This window comes from Podarcis filfolensis (assembly GCF_964270895.1).
Source record: "Podarcis filfolensis genome assembly, chromosome: 3".
Taxonomy (NCBI): domain Eukaryota; kingdom Metazoa; phylum Chordata; class Lepidosauria; order Squamata; family Lacertidae; genus Podarcis; species Podarcis filfolensis.
In genome coordinates, this window is record NC_139606.1 from 10,230,678 (window position 1) to 10,245,804 (window position 15,127).

The 15,127-nt window shown below is 45.6% G+C and overlaps 1 protein-coding gene across 3 annotated transcripts in view; it reads right to left on the reverse strand.

Moving 5' to 3' along the window:
* FGF18 (fibroblast growth factor 18) overlaps window positions 1-15,127 on the reverse strand; it is a 145,698-nt gene that overhangs the window by 78,704 nt on the left and 51,867 nt on the right. The window lies entirely within an intron of this gene.

Sequence of the window (15,127 nt, forward strand, 5' to 3'; positions counted from 1 at the left end):
GAGTTGTGGGACACGCACGGTGAACATACAACCCCAGCCTAATGGTTCCTCTCTGTCCCAACTAAAACATTTTTGAAACATTCCCTTACCATCTAGAAATGCATTTATTGTATTTAGTTGTTGTTGTTGTTTTGCATTTGTTGAACAAATTTAGATCCTGAATACTATCAGTTTCAGAATTTCAAAACTTGGCAGGTTTGATGCAAAGCTGTCAGGATTCAGAAAAAAAGTTTGTAAATCAGAAAACTACCAGATGGGGTGACCAGGAGCAATGGAGTCTCTTTGCGATGGGCGAGTTTGCTTATATGACTTTTGCCAATAAAATTCAGCTGCCCCTCAGCTCCTTATTGTGCAGGAAAGACTAAACCAATTTACAAGGGAAAAGGACAAGCAAAACACTGGCCCAGGAACGAGACTCAATAAATGGCCACAATAAGCCTCACTAAACCAGAGAAATTTGCCTGAGAGAAACCATCCTGAAAGCTGAGGAGGCTGCAAAACTTTAAAGGAAACACAGTCTGAAGTGTTTCCCTCTAGAAAAAGCCATTGCTTTGTCATTTACATGCAGTGCTTAATTGGATTACCCTTGATCTTAGCCAAACTAAAATAAGATTCTTCCTTATTTTGAAAGCCAAGAAATCTTGACATTTGGATTAACACCTTCTCCACCCGAGGAACATGGAATTGATAACTTTAAAAAGGGGGATATATATATCTGATCTATCCATGTTATACAAAGGAGCTGTAAGTGGGTTTGACTCTACTGAGGTGCAAATTCAGCCCATCCATTAACTGGTACCCAGAATGAAAAAACAAGTACTGTACCTGCTAAATAGGTACAGTTGGAAGGTATGAAATAAGGATGGGGAGGCAGCACTGGAAAGGCAGCACAGGGTGCCTTGGGGTGGCCTGGAGACAAGGAAAGGCACTAGTGGCTCCCTATAATAAAGAAAGAAAAAGAGCTCACATCAACTGCTGCTTCTTGCAAGGGATCATAACTTAAAGACAGAAAAAAATCCCCCTTCAAGTTACAAATAGAGTTGTTATGTACTGAGTTGAATAGGATCCAAAATGCAGCAGTCTGATTGGTCCTAGAACAATAGGATCCCAAATGCAGCAGTCTGATTTGTCCTAGAACAATGCAGCAGTATGATTGGTCCGCAGGAGCCACCCAATCCAGCTCCAGGTGGAAGTGAATCCGCAACCTGATTGGCCTACAGGAGAATCCCGGAATTAGCCAATCACGTGCGGCCCATTGTGTAAATAAGGTATATAAAGCAGATATTTTGGGGAAACTTTCATTCCTCGCTACTATGAGCTGAATAAAGAGCATGAAATCCACACTCGACTCCGAGTATATTTCAACAGTGGTACCTCCGGAACGGATCCCGTTTGCAACATGAAAAGAGCGCAACCTGAAGCGCCATATCTGCTCAGGTGCACGGCGCAATTTGGCGCTTGTGTGCATGCGCAAAGCACGATTTAGCGCTTCTGCGCATGCACAAGCAGCAAAACCCAGAAGGAACCCTTTCTGGTACTTCCGGGTCGCCACGGGACATAACCTGAAAGAACATAACATGAAGCAAACGTAACTGTACAACAAGCATCTCTGCATCTATAAATCGGCTCTAGCGGTGTAAATTCATACTACAGTGGTACCTCGGGTTACATGCGCTTCAGGTTACATACGCTTCAGGTTACAGACTCCGCTAACCCAGAAATAGTAGCTCGGGTTAAGAATTTTGCTTCAGGATGAGAACAGAAATCATGTAGTGGCGACGCGGCAGCAGCTGGAGGCCCCATTAGCTGAAGTGGTGCTTCAGGTTAAGAACAGTTTCAGGTTAAGAACAGACCTCCGGAACGAATCAAGTACTTAACCCGAGGTACCACTGTAATGAAGAACACCTGATCAGCTTTGCAATTCCTCGAAATTAATCTGAGACCTCATTTGCGGGAAAGAGATTGAAGGAAGCTCAAGGAAAACACCTTAAATAATGTTAGGTGGGAATCAAGGAAGCAATGTTCTGTGGACAAGAGCAAGGATAAAGCTGATATGAAGCAGGGAAAGATTGCCTTTTTATTTTTATTTTTATTTTTTAAAAAAGTAATAAACCCTCCAAAGAAACAGAAATCCCTCTTGTTTACTGGAGAGGATTAAATCCCCGCGATAGTTTCACAAGGTCATTTCAGGATTACATGCTTACTGGCACATGCATGCTTCTGAGAGACACCAGGGGAGAGAGCCTGCAAGCCCTGTGTATTTCTGAGTGCCGCAAAGAGTTAATTGTGTACCTTCACATTGGCCAGACAGAATGTGAATAGTCTAATGTTAAGAGCTCCAAGTCCACTCCAAAATTCCACATGAAATTCTCCCCAATATACAAAGTGCCTATTTATTACGGCGCTAATATTTCTCTCTCTAAAAAAAAATAAAAAATTAAAAATCTGGAAAGCACATAAGAATAAACTGGATTGGAGAAGTCGCACTGTTTATTCATTTCTGCAGCATGCCCAGCCTAGACCCCTCCTCTGAAAGGAGGTAATGGGATGCTCCCCCCCCCCAAGAGAGTCTACACAGCCACCCACATAGGTTGTTCTTTCCTGCAGTATCCCTCCAAGCTCTCGTTGCTCTTTGCCAACCCTTAACCATGTACAAATCACCAGCTGAAAAATACAAGGACACACCCCCTTTTAAAAAAGAAAATCATTTGCTCAGATACTGAAGCAACAGCTGCGGAGTGGCCATGTATCCTTCTTTATGGAAGACAGTCCTCTGTTTGAAGGGAGAGCAGGTGCCGTGAAGTTGTCCATCAACAGTTAGCAGTACTTAGGGGGACCATAGGTAAAGGGTAAAGGGGACCCCTGACCATTAGATCCAGTCGTGACCGACTCTGGGGTTGCGGCGCTCATCTCACTTTATTGGCCGAGGGAGCCGGCGTACAGCTTCCGGGTCATGTGGCCAGCATGACTAACCCGCTTCTGGCGAACCAGAGCAGCGCACGGAAACGCCGTTTACCTTCCCGCCGAAGCGGTACCTATTTATCTACTGTACTTTGAGGGGCTTTCGAACTGCTAGGTTGGCAGGAGCAGGGACCGAGCAACGGGAGCTCACCCCGTCGCGGGGATTCGAACCGCCAACCTTCTGATCGGCAAGTCCTAGGCTCTGTGGTTTAACCCACAGCGCCATAGCCTAGGCCTTTTAAGCAGAAGGTCGCAGGTTCAGAATCCTTGCTAGCATCTCCAGGAAAGGCTGGGAGAGAGTTCGCAGTAGCTGGACAACAGACCGAGCAGGAATATATGGGTCACCCGGTCAGTCTTCTGCACTATGGTGAAATGTATTGCATGGTTTTGACCTATAAAACCTTAAATGGCTCAGGAACACAATACCTCAAGGACTGTCTCTTTCTGTATGAACCTACCTGGACCCTTCTGAGGCCCTCTTTGAGAAGTCCGGAGGGTGGCAACACGAGAACGGGGCCTTCTCTGCAGTGGCTCCCCGTCTGTGGAATGCTCTCCCCAGTTCACCTGGCGCCTTCATTATACACCTTTAGGCAAAAACATCCCCTTTAACCAGGCCTTTGGTTGATCTGATTTATATCCTGTGTCCTTTTAAAATGTGTTTTTTTTGGGGGGGTGGGGGCTACTGGGTTGTTGTTGTTATTCTGATTATGTATTTTGTGGTTTTATATCTTGATTTTATTCTGTGAGCCGCTCTGAGACACCCTGGTATACGGCGCTATATAGATTCAATAAATAGCAATAATAATAATAATTTCTACTTAAATTCTAGTTGTTGTTGTTGTTTAGTCATTTAGTCGTGTCCGACTCTTCGTGACCCCATGGACCAGAGTATACCAGGCACTCCTGTCTTCCACTGCCTCCCACAGTTTGGTAAGAAAATTCTAGTAAAGATGTGTAAATCTGCAGCATTACATATAAATTAGCATACTGAAAAATTTATGCAAATCAGAATCCTGTTCTGTTTTGTCTTTGCTGATGCATTTTTTTGGGGGGTCCCTCCTCTTCCCTTGTATAGTTGTTGCATTTGTTTGTCTGTTTCTTTGTTTTTTGATAAGTCTCACAAGGCCTCCTGAGAGTTGCTCTTCACGGTTACCAAAATTATACTGGCAGCTTTACAAATAACAACAAAAATTATGCAGCTAAACAATACTGTAGATTTGGGGGATTAACTGATAAATGGCATTCAAGGCCCATACATCTGTCTGCTGAAAGCTTGCAAATAACAGTGCAGTACAGTGGTACCTCGGGTTACAGACGCTTCAGGTTACAGGCGCTTCAGGTTACAGACTCCACTAACCCAGAAATAGTACCTCGGGTTAAGAACTTTGCTTCAGGATGAGAACAGAAATCGCGCAGCGGCAGCAGGAGGCCCCATTAGCTAAAGTGGTACCTCAGGTTAAGAACAGTTTCAGGTTAAGAACGGACCTCCAGAACCAATTAAGTTCTTAACCCGAGGTACCACTGTACATCAGAAATCAAAGAATCATTGAATTGTAGAGTTAGAAGGGAATCTAAGGATCATCTCGTCCAACCCCCTGCAATACAGGAATATGCTGCTGTCCCATACGGGATCAAACCTACAACTTTGGTGTTATCAGCACTAGGTTCTAACCAACTGAGCTATCCAGAAATACGAAGCCCATGACTATTATTATCTGGAAATCAAACATGATTTCCTAAATCTCACATTCCTGCTATGATGTGAAGAGCCAGAATGGAGAGCCAGTGTGGTGTAGTGGTTAAGAGCGGTAGACTCGTAATCTGGTGAACCAGGTTCGATTCCCTGCTCCTCCACATGCAGCTGCTGGGTGACCTTGGGCCAGTCACACTTTTTTGAAGTCTCTCAGCCCCACTCACCTCACAGAGTTTGTTGTGAGGGAGGAAGAGAAAGGAGAATGTTAGCTGCTTTGAGACTCCTTCGGGTAGTGATAAAGCGGGATATCAAATCCAAACTCTTCTTCTTTTTTTCTGAATGTGACTGGGACTGGAGACCTACATACAGTTATGAGTAGGCCCCACTTCTGAGTAAACCTCCATGGACTCTACATCCAAGAGGAGTCGCTGGCTGGGTCTTCAGAAGGGAGAAAGGAGGAGTGGTAGGTGAAAAAAAGCTCCCCAAAGTTCCTTTAACAATGAGAAGGGGGGGTTCAGGAGGAGTGGTGCAGCGATAAAATTGCTAGCACATTTGCAAAGCTAAGCAGGCTCCGCCGTGGTTCCAAATTGGATGGGGCACCATTTGTTGAGATTTCTGCATTGCAGGGGGGTTGGACTAGATGATCCTTCCAACTCTACAATTCTGTAACTGGTTTGATTAAGGAGAAGCACATTCTTTATTCTGTCTTAAGACTATGACCAGATACAGCCAGCCTTTCTCTTCCACACTGCACTGCTCTGTTTACCATATAGCCTGATGAAGAGTACTGGGGAAATGGAAAGCTTGCACACCATTTTGTGACATTTTGGTTGGCCAAATAACGGTATCGCCCTAATATTGACCTTGGAATTTTTCTTAATTTTTCAGCATAGCTACCTTGACTATTCACGTTCTGCAATTTATTCATATGATATCCTGTCCTACCGGTTTGCCGTTTTCTTTTCTTTTTAAAATCCTTGCAGCAATTTTTCCTATTAATCATAAAGTAAATAAATCCTGTGAGGCAACTTAGGCCACTCACTGTCTACTAAGCTGAGTCTACCCAGTGGGTTTCCTAGTTATACCCAGTGCTTTTTCTCTATTAAAAAAAATGTTTAGGGGTACTCTCATTTTGACTCACGAAAATCACCATTTTATAGTTCACGTTGGGGGAAATAAATACACTAAATACAACAAAACTGACCAATCACCGTGCTAGATTCCAACTCCTACTTCACACATTAAACGCTCGCTTCCAGCTGACACTCAAGAAACACCTTGAGAGGAAATGAAGCTGCCATCGGGGGTAGCAATGGAACTGACGATTCACCGTGCTAGAGAAGAAACTAATTTGTTTTAGATTTTTAGTTCCTTCTCCCGTTAGATTCACAGAATGTTTAGGGGTATGCGTAATCCTGCGTACCCCCAGAAAAAAAGCACTGGTTATACCAGGATTCGGAACTGGGTTGCCTGCATCCAAACATAAGATGCCATAACATCACACACTCACAGATCCTTAACCCGTCCTTTCATCTGCTGGCATTTACAGTGGTACCTCAGGTTACAGACGCTTCAGGTTACAGACTCCACTAACCCAGAAATAGTACCTTGGGTTAAGAACTTTGCTTCAGGATGAGAACAGAAATTGCGTGGTGGTAGCACGGCAGCAGCATGGCGGCAGCGGAAGGCCCCATTAGCTAAAGTGGTACCTCAGGTTAAGAACAGTTTCAGGTTAAAAGTAGACCTCCAGAACGAATTAAGTTCTTAACCCGAGGTACCACTGTATATATGAAGGTAAAAAGGTAAAGGGACCCCTGACCATTAGGTCCAGTAGTGACCGACTCTGGGGTTGCGGGGCTCATCTCGCTTTATTGTCCGAGGGAGCCAGCGTACAGCTTCCAGCTCATGTGGCCAGCATGTTTAAGCCACTTCTGGCAAAACCAGAGCAGCACACGGAAACGCCGTTTACCTTCCCACCGGAGCGGTACCTATTTATCAACTTGTACTTTGACGTGTTTTCGAACTGCTAGGTTGACAGGAGCAGGGGCCGAGCAACAGGAGTTCACCCCATCGCAGGGATTCGAACCGCCGACCTTCTGATCAGCAAGTCCCAGGCTCCGTGAAGATAGGAAGGTAAGCAGAAACAAAGACATACAGATACGAAAAGCAAGAGGGTTGTAGCAGGGATCCTATAAGAATATCCTGAACTTCCCCATCTCAGAAGAAAAGCCTGTTATATTGGGCCAATGCCCCATCTTGTTCAGCATCTTGTTCTCACAGTAGCCAACGAGATACTTACAGGAGCCTCACAATCAGCATCCAATCACAATAGCACCCTCCCTGTCCCCGCCCTCTGCACTCAAGAGCTGGAATCTCATCATGTGTGATGTCACAAGCACTGTCCAACAGGGACGCACGACTCTCATACAGCAACTTACCACAGAACACTTGCAGTGCTAGCGGGTTTGCTGGTAGGGTGCAGATATATATTGTGATGGGTTTCTGGGTGCCAGACTCCTATAATCCTAGCAAGTGTCAAAATACGCTCATCGAGGCAGGCTATCTTTCTGATGAGGGGATCGCCTGGGCAATGGGCCATTAAGAGAATAAAGAAAAGGTGATGGGCCATTAAGAGAGCAAATGAAAAGGCGCTCTGTGCCAGATGGCAAATGGGTGGGCCTCCTCCAGCTCGGAGATGGTTAGAAGGATAAAGAGAGAGAGAGAGAGAGAGAGAGAGAGAGAGAGAGAGCGCCATGGCTGATTTCTGCTTGAATCCAAGGCTGCAGCTATGGGAAAAACAAGACCATTTGGGGATGTTAAGGCTGTGAACCCCACCATTGTAAACGTAAATGTACCCCTGACCGTTAGGTCCAGTCGCGGACGACTCTGGGGTTGCGGCGCTCATCTTGCTCTATAGGCCGAGGGAGCAGGCGTTTGTCCGCAGACAGCTTCTGGCGAACCAGAGCAGTGCACGGAAATGCTGTTTACCTTCCCGCCGGAGCGGTACCTATTTATCTACTTGCACTTTGACGTGCTTTCGAACTGCTAGGTTGGCAGGAGCAGGGACCGAGCAACGGGAGCTCACCCCGTCACGGGGATTCGAACCCCCGACTTTCTGATCGGCAAGCCCTAGGCTCTGTGGTTTAGACCCCAGCGCCACCTGCATTGTAGACTCAGGTTATATATGTGTGTGTAAATAAGCCATGTGTCCTAAAGACACCACAGTGTCTGCTGTGCCTCATTCCCAAAAGGAAACACAAACCCGGTGTAAGCTCCTGGAACCCCTGGGATCTTGCACCGCTTGGGGTGGCATCCAACAATATGATCTTTGAGTGTTCGGAAAACACAATGTGCTCTTATCACACGTGCCACTTGGTAGGAAGACATCTGGGTTGTGTGCAACAAGTGAGTAACCACGGTGCATTTATTGCATGAAAAAAAATATGGAAAAGCAATAGAAGTATTAGCTATCACATGCCAAGGCCAGACTCTGGCAACTCTTACAGAGCAGAAAGCAGTTATAGGGGAGAAGAGGAGTGTGCCAAGTTCCATAGTGGGGTTTCTTGGCTCTAGAATTTTGAGAAGGGCATAAAGGTTCCCAAAAAAATGTGGAATTGCTCCCACAGAACTCTCCTTGTAGTTACCACCATTCAAGACTCGCAGAAATAACTTCCTGAAGGCAGGAGGTGCACAAAGCACAGAGTTAAATATCCTTGGGTTTACATGAAACCATACAGGTCAATGTACATCCATCAAGAATCTACATTGCTGGAGTTATTCCCAGTGCTGGGCAAGGTAAAATATGTGAACTTGATGCAATATTCTCCTGAAGCTAACTTCTCCTTTTGACAGTTAGCACATTTATGAGCAAACACATTCCTTACTGAACTTTAAACGGTGTGAGCTGAGATATTCATTAACTGATTGTGATTTCCAAAACTTCTTGAGAAATGCCAATTTTTATCTTTTGCTGGGAACTGTCTAAATGGCATCATTGAAGTATGTGGCTGTGGCCTGGGCATTATAATTCCTATGATGCAGAAGGCAGAAAACTGAGATTGAGGGATAGTGATTTGCTCAACGCTACACAGCAAAATCAAATTCAGATAACTCATACATACAAGGGCAGGCAAGATGTGAAGTAAAAAATATTCCATTAGTTGTGGGACTGATAATTTAAGCAGCTGGTGGTCATTTCAAAGGCATTTTCTGGTTATCACACTGAAACGCATATTATTATATCATACACAGCACATAATCCTGCTGATTTACATGTATATGTGATTCTGGTGGCAGGCTGACTGCCATGCAGCCAATACAGTGGTGAGACTTCAAAAATGCAAGTTACTGTTTGGTACTGAAGGAAATGGGAGCCAGCAAACATGATAGGACAAGAATAAAACGTTATTGGGCCAGCCTACATGGGCCCCAGAAAAGCACTGATGTTTCCAACTGAGTCAAAAAGTGTGGGATGTGAAACACAAGAGCAGTCAAGTACAACATCCCTAGAGTGGACATAAAAGGGGATGTCTGGACCAGCCAGTCGGAACTTCCTGTTTCTCCTAGGCTGCGACAGACTTCCTCTGCATGTGACTAGAGGTGGGCATGACCTCACCTGCCCAGGTAACAAAAGAGCAGGACTGGTCAGCCATATATCTCTCTCTGACCACATTCGTCGAAGAAGCAACATCTGCTTAGCCTAAGATGCTTCCAGCCAAGAGAGGACAAAGGGACTGTCTCCTTATGGGATAGTTTCCAGGTACATTACTTTTCTAACTTAAGCCTGCCTTCTGGGATCCATTTGTGAACAGAATGTGAGTGAGTAAACTATTTTATACTTTTATAGAAGATTGTGTCGTGTCTATCTTTTTATGAGGGACTAAATGAGGAATTACCAAAGAAACGTATTTTAGAGGCTTTCACGAGCCTGAGCAAACACATCCGCTGTGCAAGTTTAAAAGGGGGAATGTAACACTGCTAAATTGTAGAACTTGTTAACACAAGTTGGAAAGGATATAATCAACAATATATCCTCTCCTGCATCCCTGAGCAGTCTCACAAAAAGATGCTAACCTGGCTTTACAAACCACAGTTAAAAGGTTTGTGATTTTAGGGGGTTTCTGTGTTTCATATCACTGCACAGTAGGCCCTTCTTGCACACACACACAGAGAGAGCGCCAATAATTTAAGAACCACTTCCATGCCATGTGATTTGGTGAACAACATGGGTTCTGAATGTTCTGAACATACTCAAATATCTGAAAGGCTGTCACATGGAAGATGGCGCAAGCTTGTTTTCTCCTGCTCTGGAGAGTAGATGACCCTTGCATTATAAAATAATAATAATAATAATAATAATAATAATAATAATAATAATTTATTTGTACCCCGCCCATCTGGCTGGGTTTGGATTTCCCCAGCCACTCTGGGCGGCTTCCAACAAAGACCAAAAATACACTAAGATGTCACACATTAAAAAGTTCCCTGCCAACTCTAAAATTCAATGATTCTAGGATTTTTGCAACCAGTTAGAAAATGGCCCACCCTATTCCCACAACCAGGAACCCAGTAAGCATACTTAGGAACATAATAAACATGTCCCTTTTTCCAGAGATAGCCCAGGTCTGGCAAGTCCAAACTTACGTGTTGCCTGCCTGATATTTTTTAAAGCTCCGGTTGTGCAAGGTGCTAAACCCAACACCAGGCAAATGGCAAGCCCTGTGCATTAATCAAACAGCTTGATCCCAAAAGACCACCCCAACCCACGGCGTCTTACCAGAATGTACTGCATTGCGAGCCAGCTGTACAAGTTGGATGTTGTTAAACTCATCCAAGGGACAGCACCTGGTTTGCATTATTGGCAAAGGCATCTACAAGCAATGTGCTTTCGACAGGCGTGAGGGAGCTGGAAAAGTGCAAGGGGAAGCCCCCACATAAATACATTATTGTGCATGCCTGACCTGATAATATATGAAAAGAACCAGGAATAAATAGATCAGGGACGGAGATTGTTCATGACCAAGGCATTTTTGCAACACAAGCAGGGAGGGAAGAATTCTTCCTTGTGTTACCTGCCGCCTCCCCCAGCATTCACACACACACACACACACACCATAATAGTTCAGTACAGACGCAACTTCTCTGCCAAACTAAGTTCTCGAGGGCAGATCTCCCTGAAGCCCTTATCTGCTGTTCTTTCACACATAGGTCCTGGCACTATGGGACAAGGGTTTGAACCCCACAAATGTCAGCAACCTTCATTTCTGGGAGCAAAACTGCCCTGGCTTCTAGAAATAGATTTGGGGGAGGGGGAGAGAGTATGGTAAAATGCTGCAACCCCATCTCAAAGGATGATGGAAACAGAGGGGGAGGAGACCCAAATTGCAAGGGTCTGTTAGGCGGCAGAAACCTCCCCCAAATATCTGACGCAAGAGCACCCAAATTATGAATTCTACCTTAAATAAATTCTGAAAATGGGTGCAATGATGGTAGTGGTGCGTCTTTTCTGCATGGATTTGCAAAAGGTGTGCATTCTTTTGTATTGTGTGCAACTGTGATCTGACAGGATTTGGAATGCTTCACATGGTGCATGCTGGGAGAAGTAGCAGTGTGATTAACAAAGATGCAACCCCTTCTCAGTTTGTACAGTCATACCTTGGGATAAATACGCTTCAGGATAAGTATTTTTGGGTTGCACTCCGCTGCGACCCGGAAGTAACGGAGCGCGTTGCTTCCAGGTTTCGCCGCTCGCGCATGCACAGACGGTCAAAATGATGTCACATGCATGAGTGGAAGCGGCGAAACATGACCCGCGCATGCGCAGACATGCAGTCACGTCTTATGTTCTGTTCAGGATGTGAATGGGGCTCCGGAACGGAACCGTTCACATCCCGAGGTACCACTGTACTCTCCAAAACAATGCATGGACTGAGATGCAGCTATCGTTCGAGAGTCACACACCTTCACGTTTAGCAGTGCCAGTCTCCAGCCGCCATTTAAAATTTTTTTTACAAAAATGCACACATTAGGCAATGTGTGTCTTAAAAAGCACCGATTAACAAAAGCAACCTACAGTATGCACTAAATCAAGCAAAACTGCGTACAAAGAGTGTTATACGGGGAGAAATGCTCACCTTACTGCAGACAAATTTCCACAAGGAATTGAAAAAAAGAAGAAGAAGAAGAGAAGAAGATTTTGGATTTGATATCCTGCTTTATCACTACCCGAAGGAGTCTCAAAGCGGCTAACAATCTCCTTTCCCTTCTTCCCCCACAACAAACACTCTGTGAGGTGAGTGGGGCTGAGAGACTTCAAAGAAGTGTGACTAGCCCAAGGTCACCCAGCAGCTGCATGTGGAGGAGCGGAGACACGAACCCGGATCCCCAGATTACGAGACTACCGCTCTTAACCACTACACCACACTGGCGTAACTGTGGTGAAGTGAACTTATGGTTGGGAAAATGAGAAAGTCCATCCCTCCAAGCTGCAGTGTTGTTCTGCATGCAATAAAACAGACATGTGAGCCCACATTACCATTTCCAATGGCTTTCAGGCTTTTTCCTGCACAGAATAATACCCATAGCCAGGGCCGGATTTAGGTTTGATGAGGCCCTAAGCTACTAAAGGTAATGGGGCCCTTTATATGTCCAGCTGTCCTTTGTCAACAACAAATTGTCGCTGTTTTTTGTGTTGACTATATGCTACATGGTAATTTATGGACCTAATAGGTCTCTAAAGCCATTTGCACATGCAGAATGTAGGCACCCTATATACAGAAATAAGCAAACCAGCGATATACAGTGGTACCTCGGGTTAAGTACTTAATTTGTTCCTGAGGTCTGTTCTTAACCTGAAACTGTTCTTAACCTGAAGCCCAACTTTAGCTAATGGGGCCTCCCACTGACACTACACTGCCGGAGCACGATTTCTGTTCTCATCCTGAAGCAAAGTTCTTAACCTGAGGTACTATTCCTGGGTTAGCAGAGTCTGTAACCTGAAGTGTATGTAACCTGAAGGGTATGTAACCCGAGGTACCACTGTATTAGGGAGCAGGCTAGCAGGAGGGGCCCATCATAGAAGCCTACACAACACACTGTTGCTGTGTGTAGGTTTTATTTTATTTGTTTTTTATCTTATATTTTGGAAATGTACATCCAGTTTTTTCCCTTTAAATTTTTTTTGGGGGGGGCAAGAGAGTGGGGCCTAAGCTATAGCTTGTTTAGCTTATACGTAAATCCGGCAGTGCTCATAGCACTGAAACCGGCAGTGTTTGAAGAGGTCACAAGAGAAAGGAGATGCAAATGGAGACCAGGAGTGAGGGAAAGGTTGGGAGGGTGAACAGGATACCAACCCCCTTCATGCTGGGAGACATTGCCTGTAGGCTTTTAGCTCATCTCCAAAACTATTGGGGGCTATGAACTTCCTCCTTATTTAAAATAAATGCCGATGTTCTTTGGAATCCAAATTATGTGCCAGACACCAAATTCTTTGCAGGATCGGAGAAGATGAACAGCCCTGCGCGAGAGAGATAAAAAAAAGTGCAGGGCAGGTGGGAGTAACATGGACGTTTGATCTGTGTGCCACAGTTTTGGACCTTAATGGTGCTTCCTTTCAACGCGCTCCAACTGAATCAAACCACATAATCCGTGCTTTGTTGCAGGTGGCTAACCATCATGGGGTGCGGGTGGCGCTGTGGTCTAAACCACTGAGCCTCTTGGGCTTGCCTATCAGAAGGTCAGCGGTTCGAATCCCCGCAACGGGGTGAGCTCCCATTGCTCGGTCCCTGCTCCTGCCCACCTAGCAGTTCGAAAGCACAAAGTGCAAGTAGATAAATAGGTACCACTCTGGCGGGAAGGTAAACGGCGTTTCTGTGCGCTGCTCTGGTTCACCAGAAGCGGCTTAGTCATGCTGGCCACATGACCCAGAAGCTGTATGCCAGCTCCCTCGGCCAATAAAGTGAGATGAGTGCCGCAACCCCAGAGTCGGCCACGACTGGACCTAATGGTCAGGGGTCCCTTTACCTTTTAACCATCAGCAACCTAGGCATCTGTTCAGTATGCGTTTGGCAAATGGATCCCTGAACCTGCATTTTGCACAGAGCCAGTAGCAAGGAGGTTTTTGGAGCAAAGTTCCTGTGGCAATAAACATAATCAGATGGACAAGGTTGTGTTCACACAGAGAGAGGGAGAGAGAGAGTAGGAGGGAGGGAGGGTTGAATCTTGGCCAATGGCTAACCTAATTTTCATCCTTTGATCAGATCACATTCTGATGGAAAAGCAGTAGCCTCATGCACCAATTTATTCATTTCATTTGTTTTGGCACATTTATCCCCCACCTAACAACAGAAGTTATCAAGGTGGCTTGCAAAGAAACAGGGTGAAATAGACAATTGATGCCATTGTTACTAGAGTGGAGCAAAAGCATGTCGAGACCACCTAACTTGGGTCTTGAAAGACCTACATTGGCTCCCAGTATGTTTCCAAGAACAATTCCAAGTGTTGGTGCTGACCTTTAAAGCCCTAAATGGCCTCGGCCCAGGATACCTGAAGGAACGTCTCCATCCCCATCATCCAGCCCGGACACTGAGGTCCAGCGCCGAGGGCCTTCTGGTGGTTTCCTCACTGGGAGAAGCAAAGTTACAGGGAACCAGGCAGAGGGCCTTCTTGGTAGCTTTTAATGACTGATGTTTTAATGTATTTTTAATCTTTCGTTGGAAGCCACCCAGAGTGGCTGGAGAAACCCAGCCAGATGTTCAGGGTAGAAATAAATTATTATTATTATTATTATTATTATTATTATTATTATTATTATTATTATTATATTCCCCCGCCCCCAAGCTTTGATGCTCCAGCAACAAGCGCCATTCTGCAGCTGAATCTCCCAATCTGGAACTGATTGTGCAGATCCAAAGGGGCTGCAAGTGCAAATTATGAGTGGCTTTCTCTTCAGATGCACCAACATCACACACTACTATTCCAGCGCCCTTCTGGAAAAAGCTTCAGGGTGCACAGCCCTTGAGAGGGATGACCAAAAACCAGCAGTCTTCTGAGAGATTCAGCTACGTGATCCTAGAGGCTGCCTTCTTTGTTCCTTTCCCAAGCCATATCTGAACCTTGGCCATGCCAGCTTTGGATGATGAGAGCCAGAGTCCAGGGCTGTCTTAAACATATGCGGCACCGGGGTGCAAGAATCCGTCTTGCACAGCGCTCCCCCCCCCAGGTTGCTCAGTCCCAGGCACACAGGAGGACTCCTCCTGGCTCGGTTGCCCCCGAACTTGTGGGGCAGAGCCGCCAGCTGCAGAAGAGCCCACTGCAGTGCTCCGACTGATGGGCAGGCTCTTCCACAGACTCAGCTTTTGGGCCCCAGACTCTCAGCCTGGCGCCCCCGAGAGTCTGGCGCCCAGGTGCCCCACACTCCTAGCACCTATGGGTAAGACAGCCCTGCTAGAGTCCAACCCAGTGTTGAAGAACTCT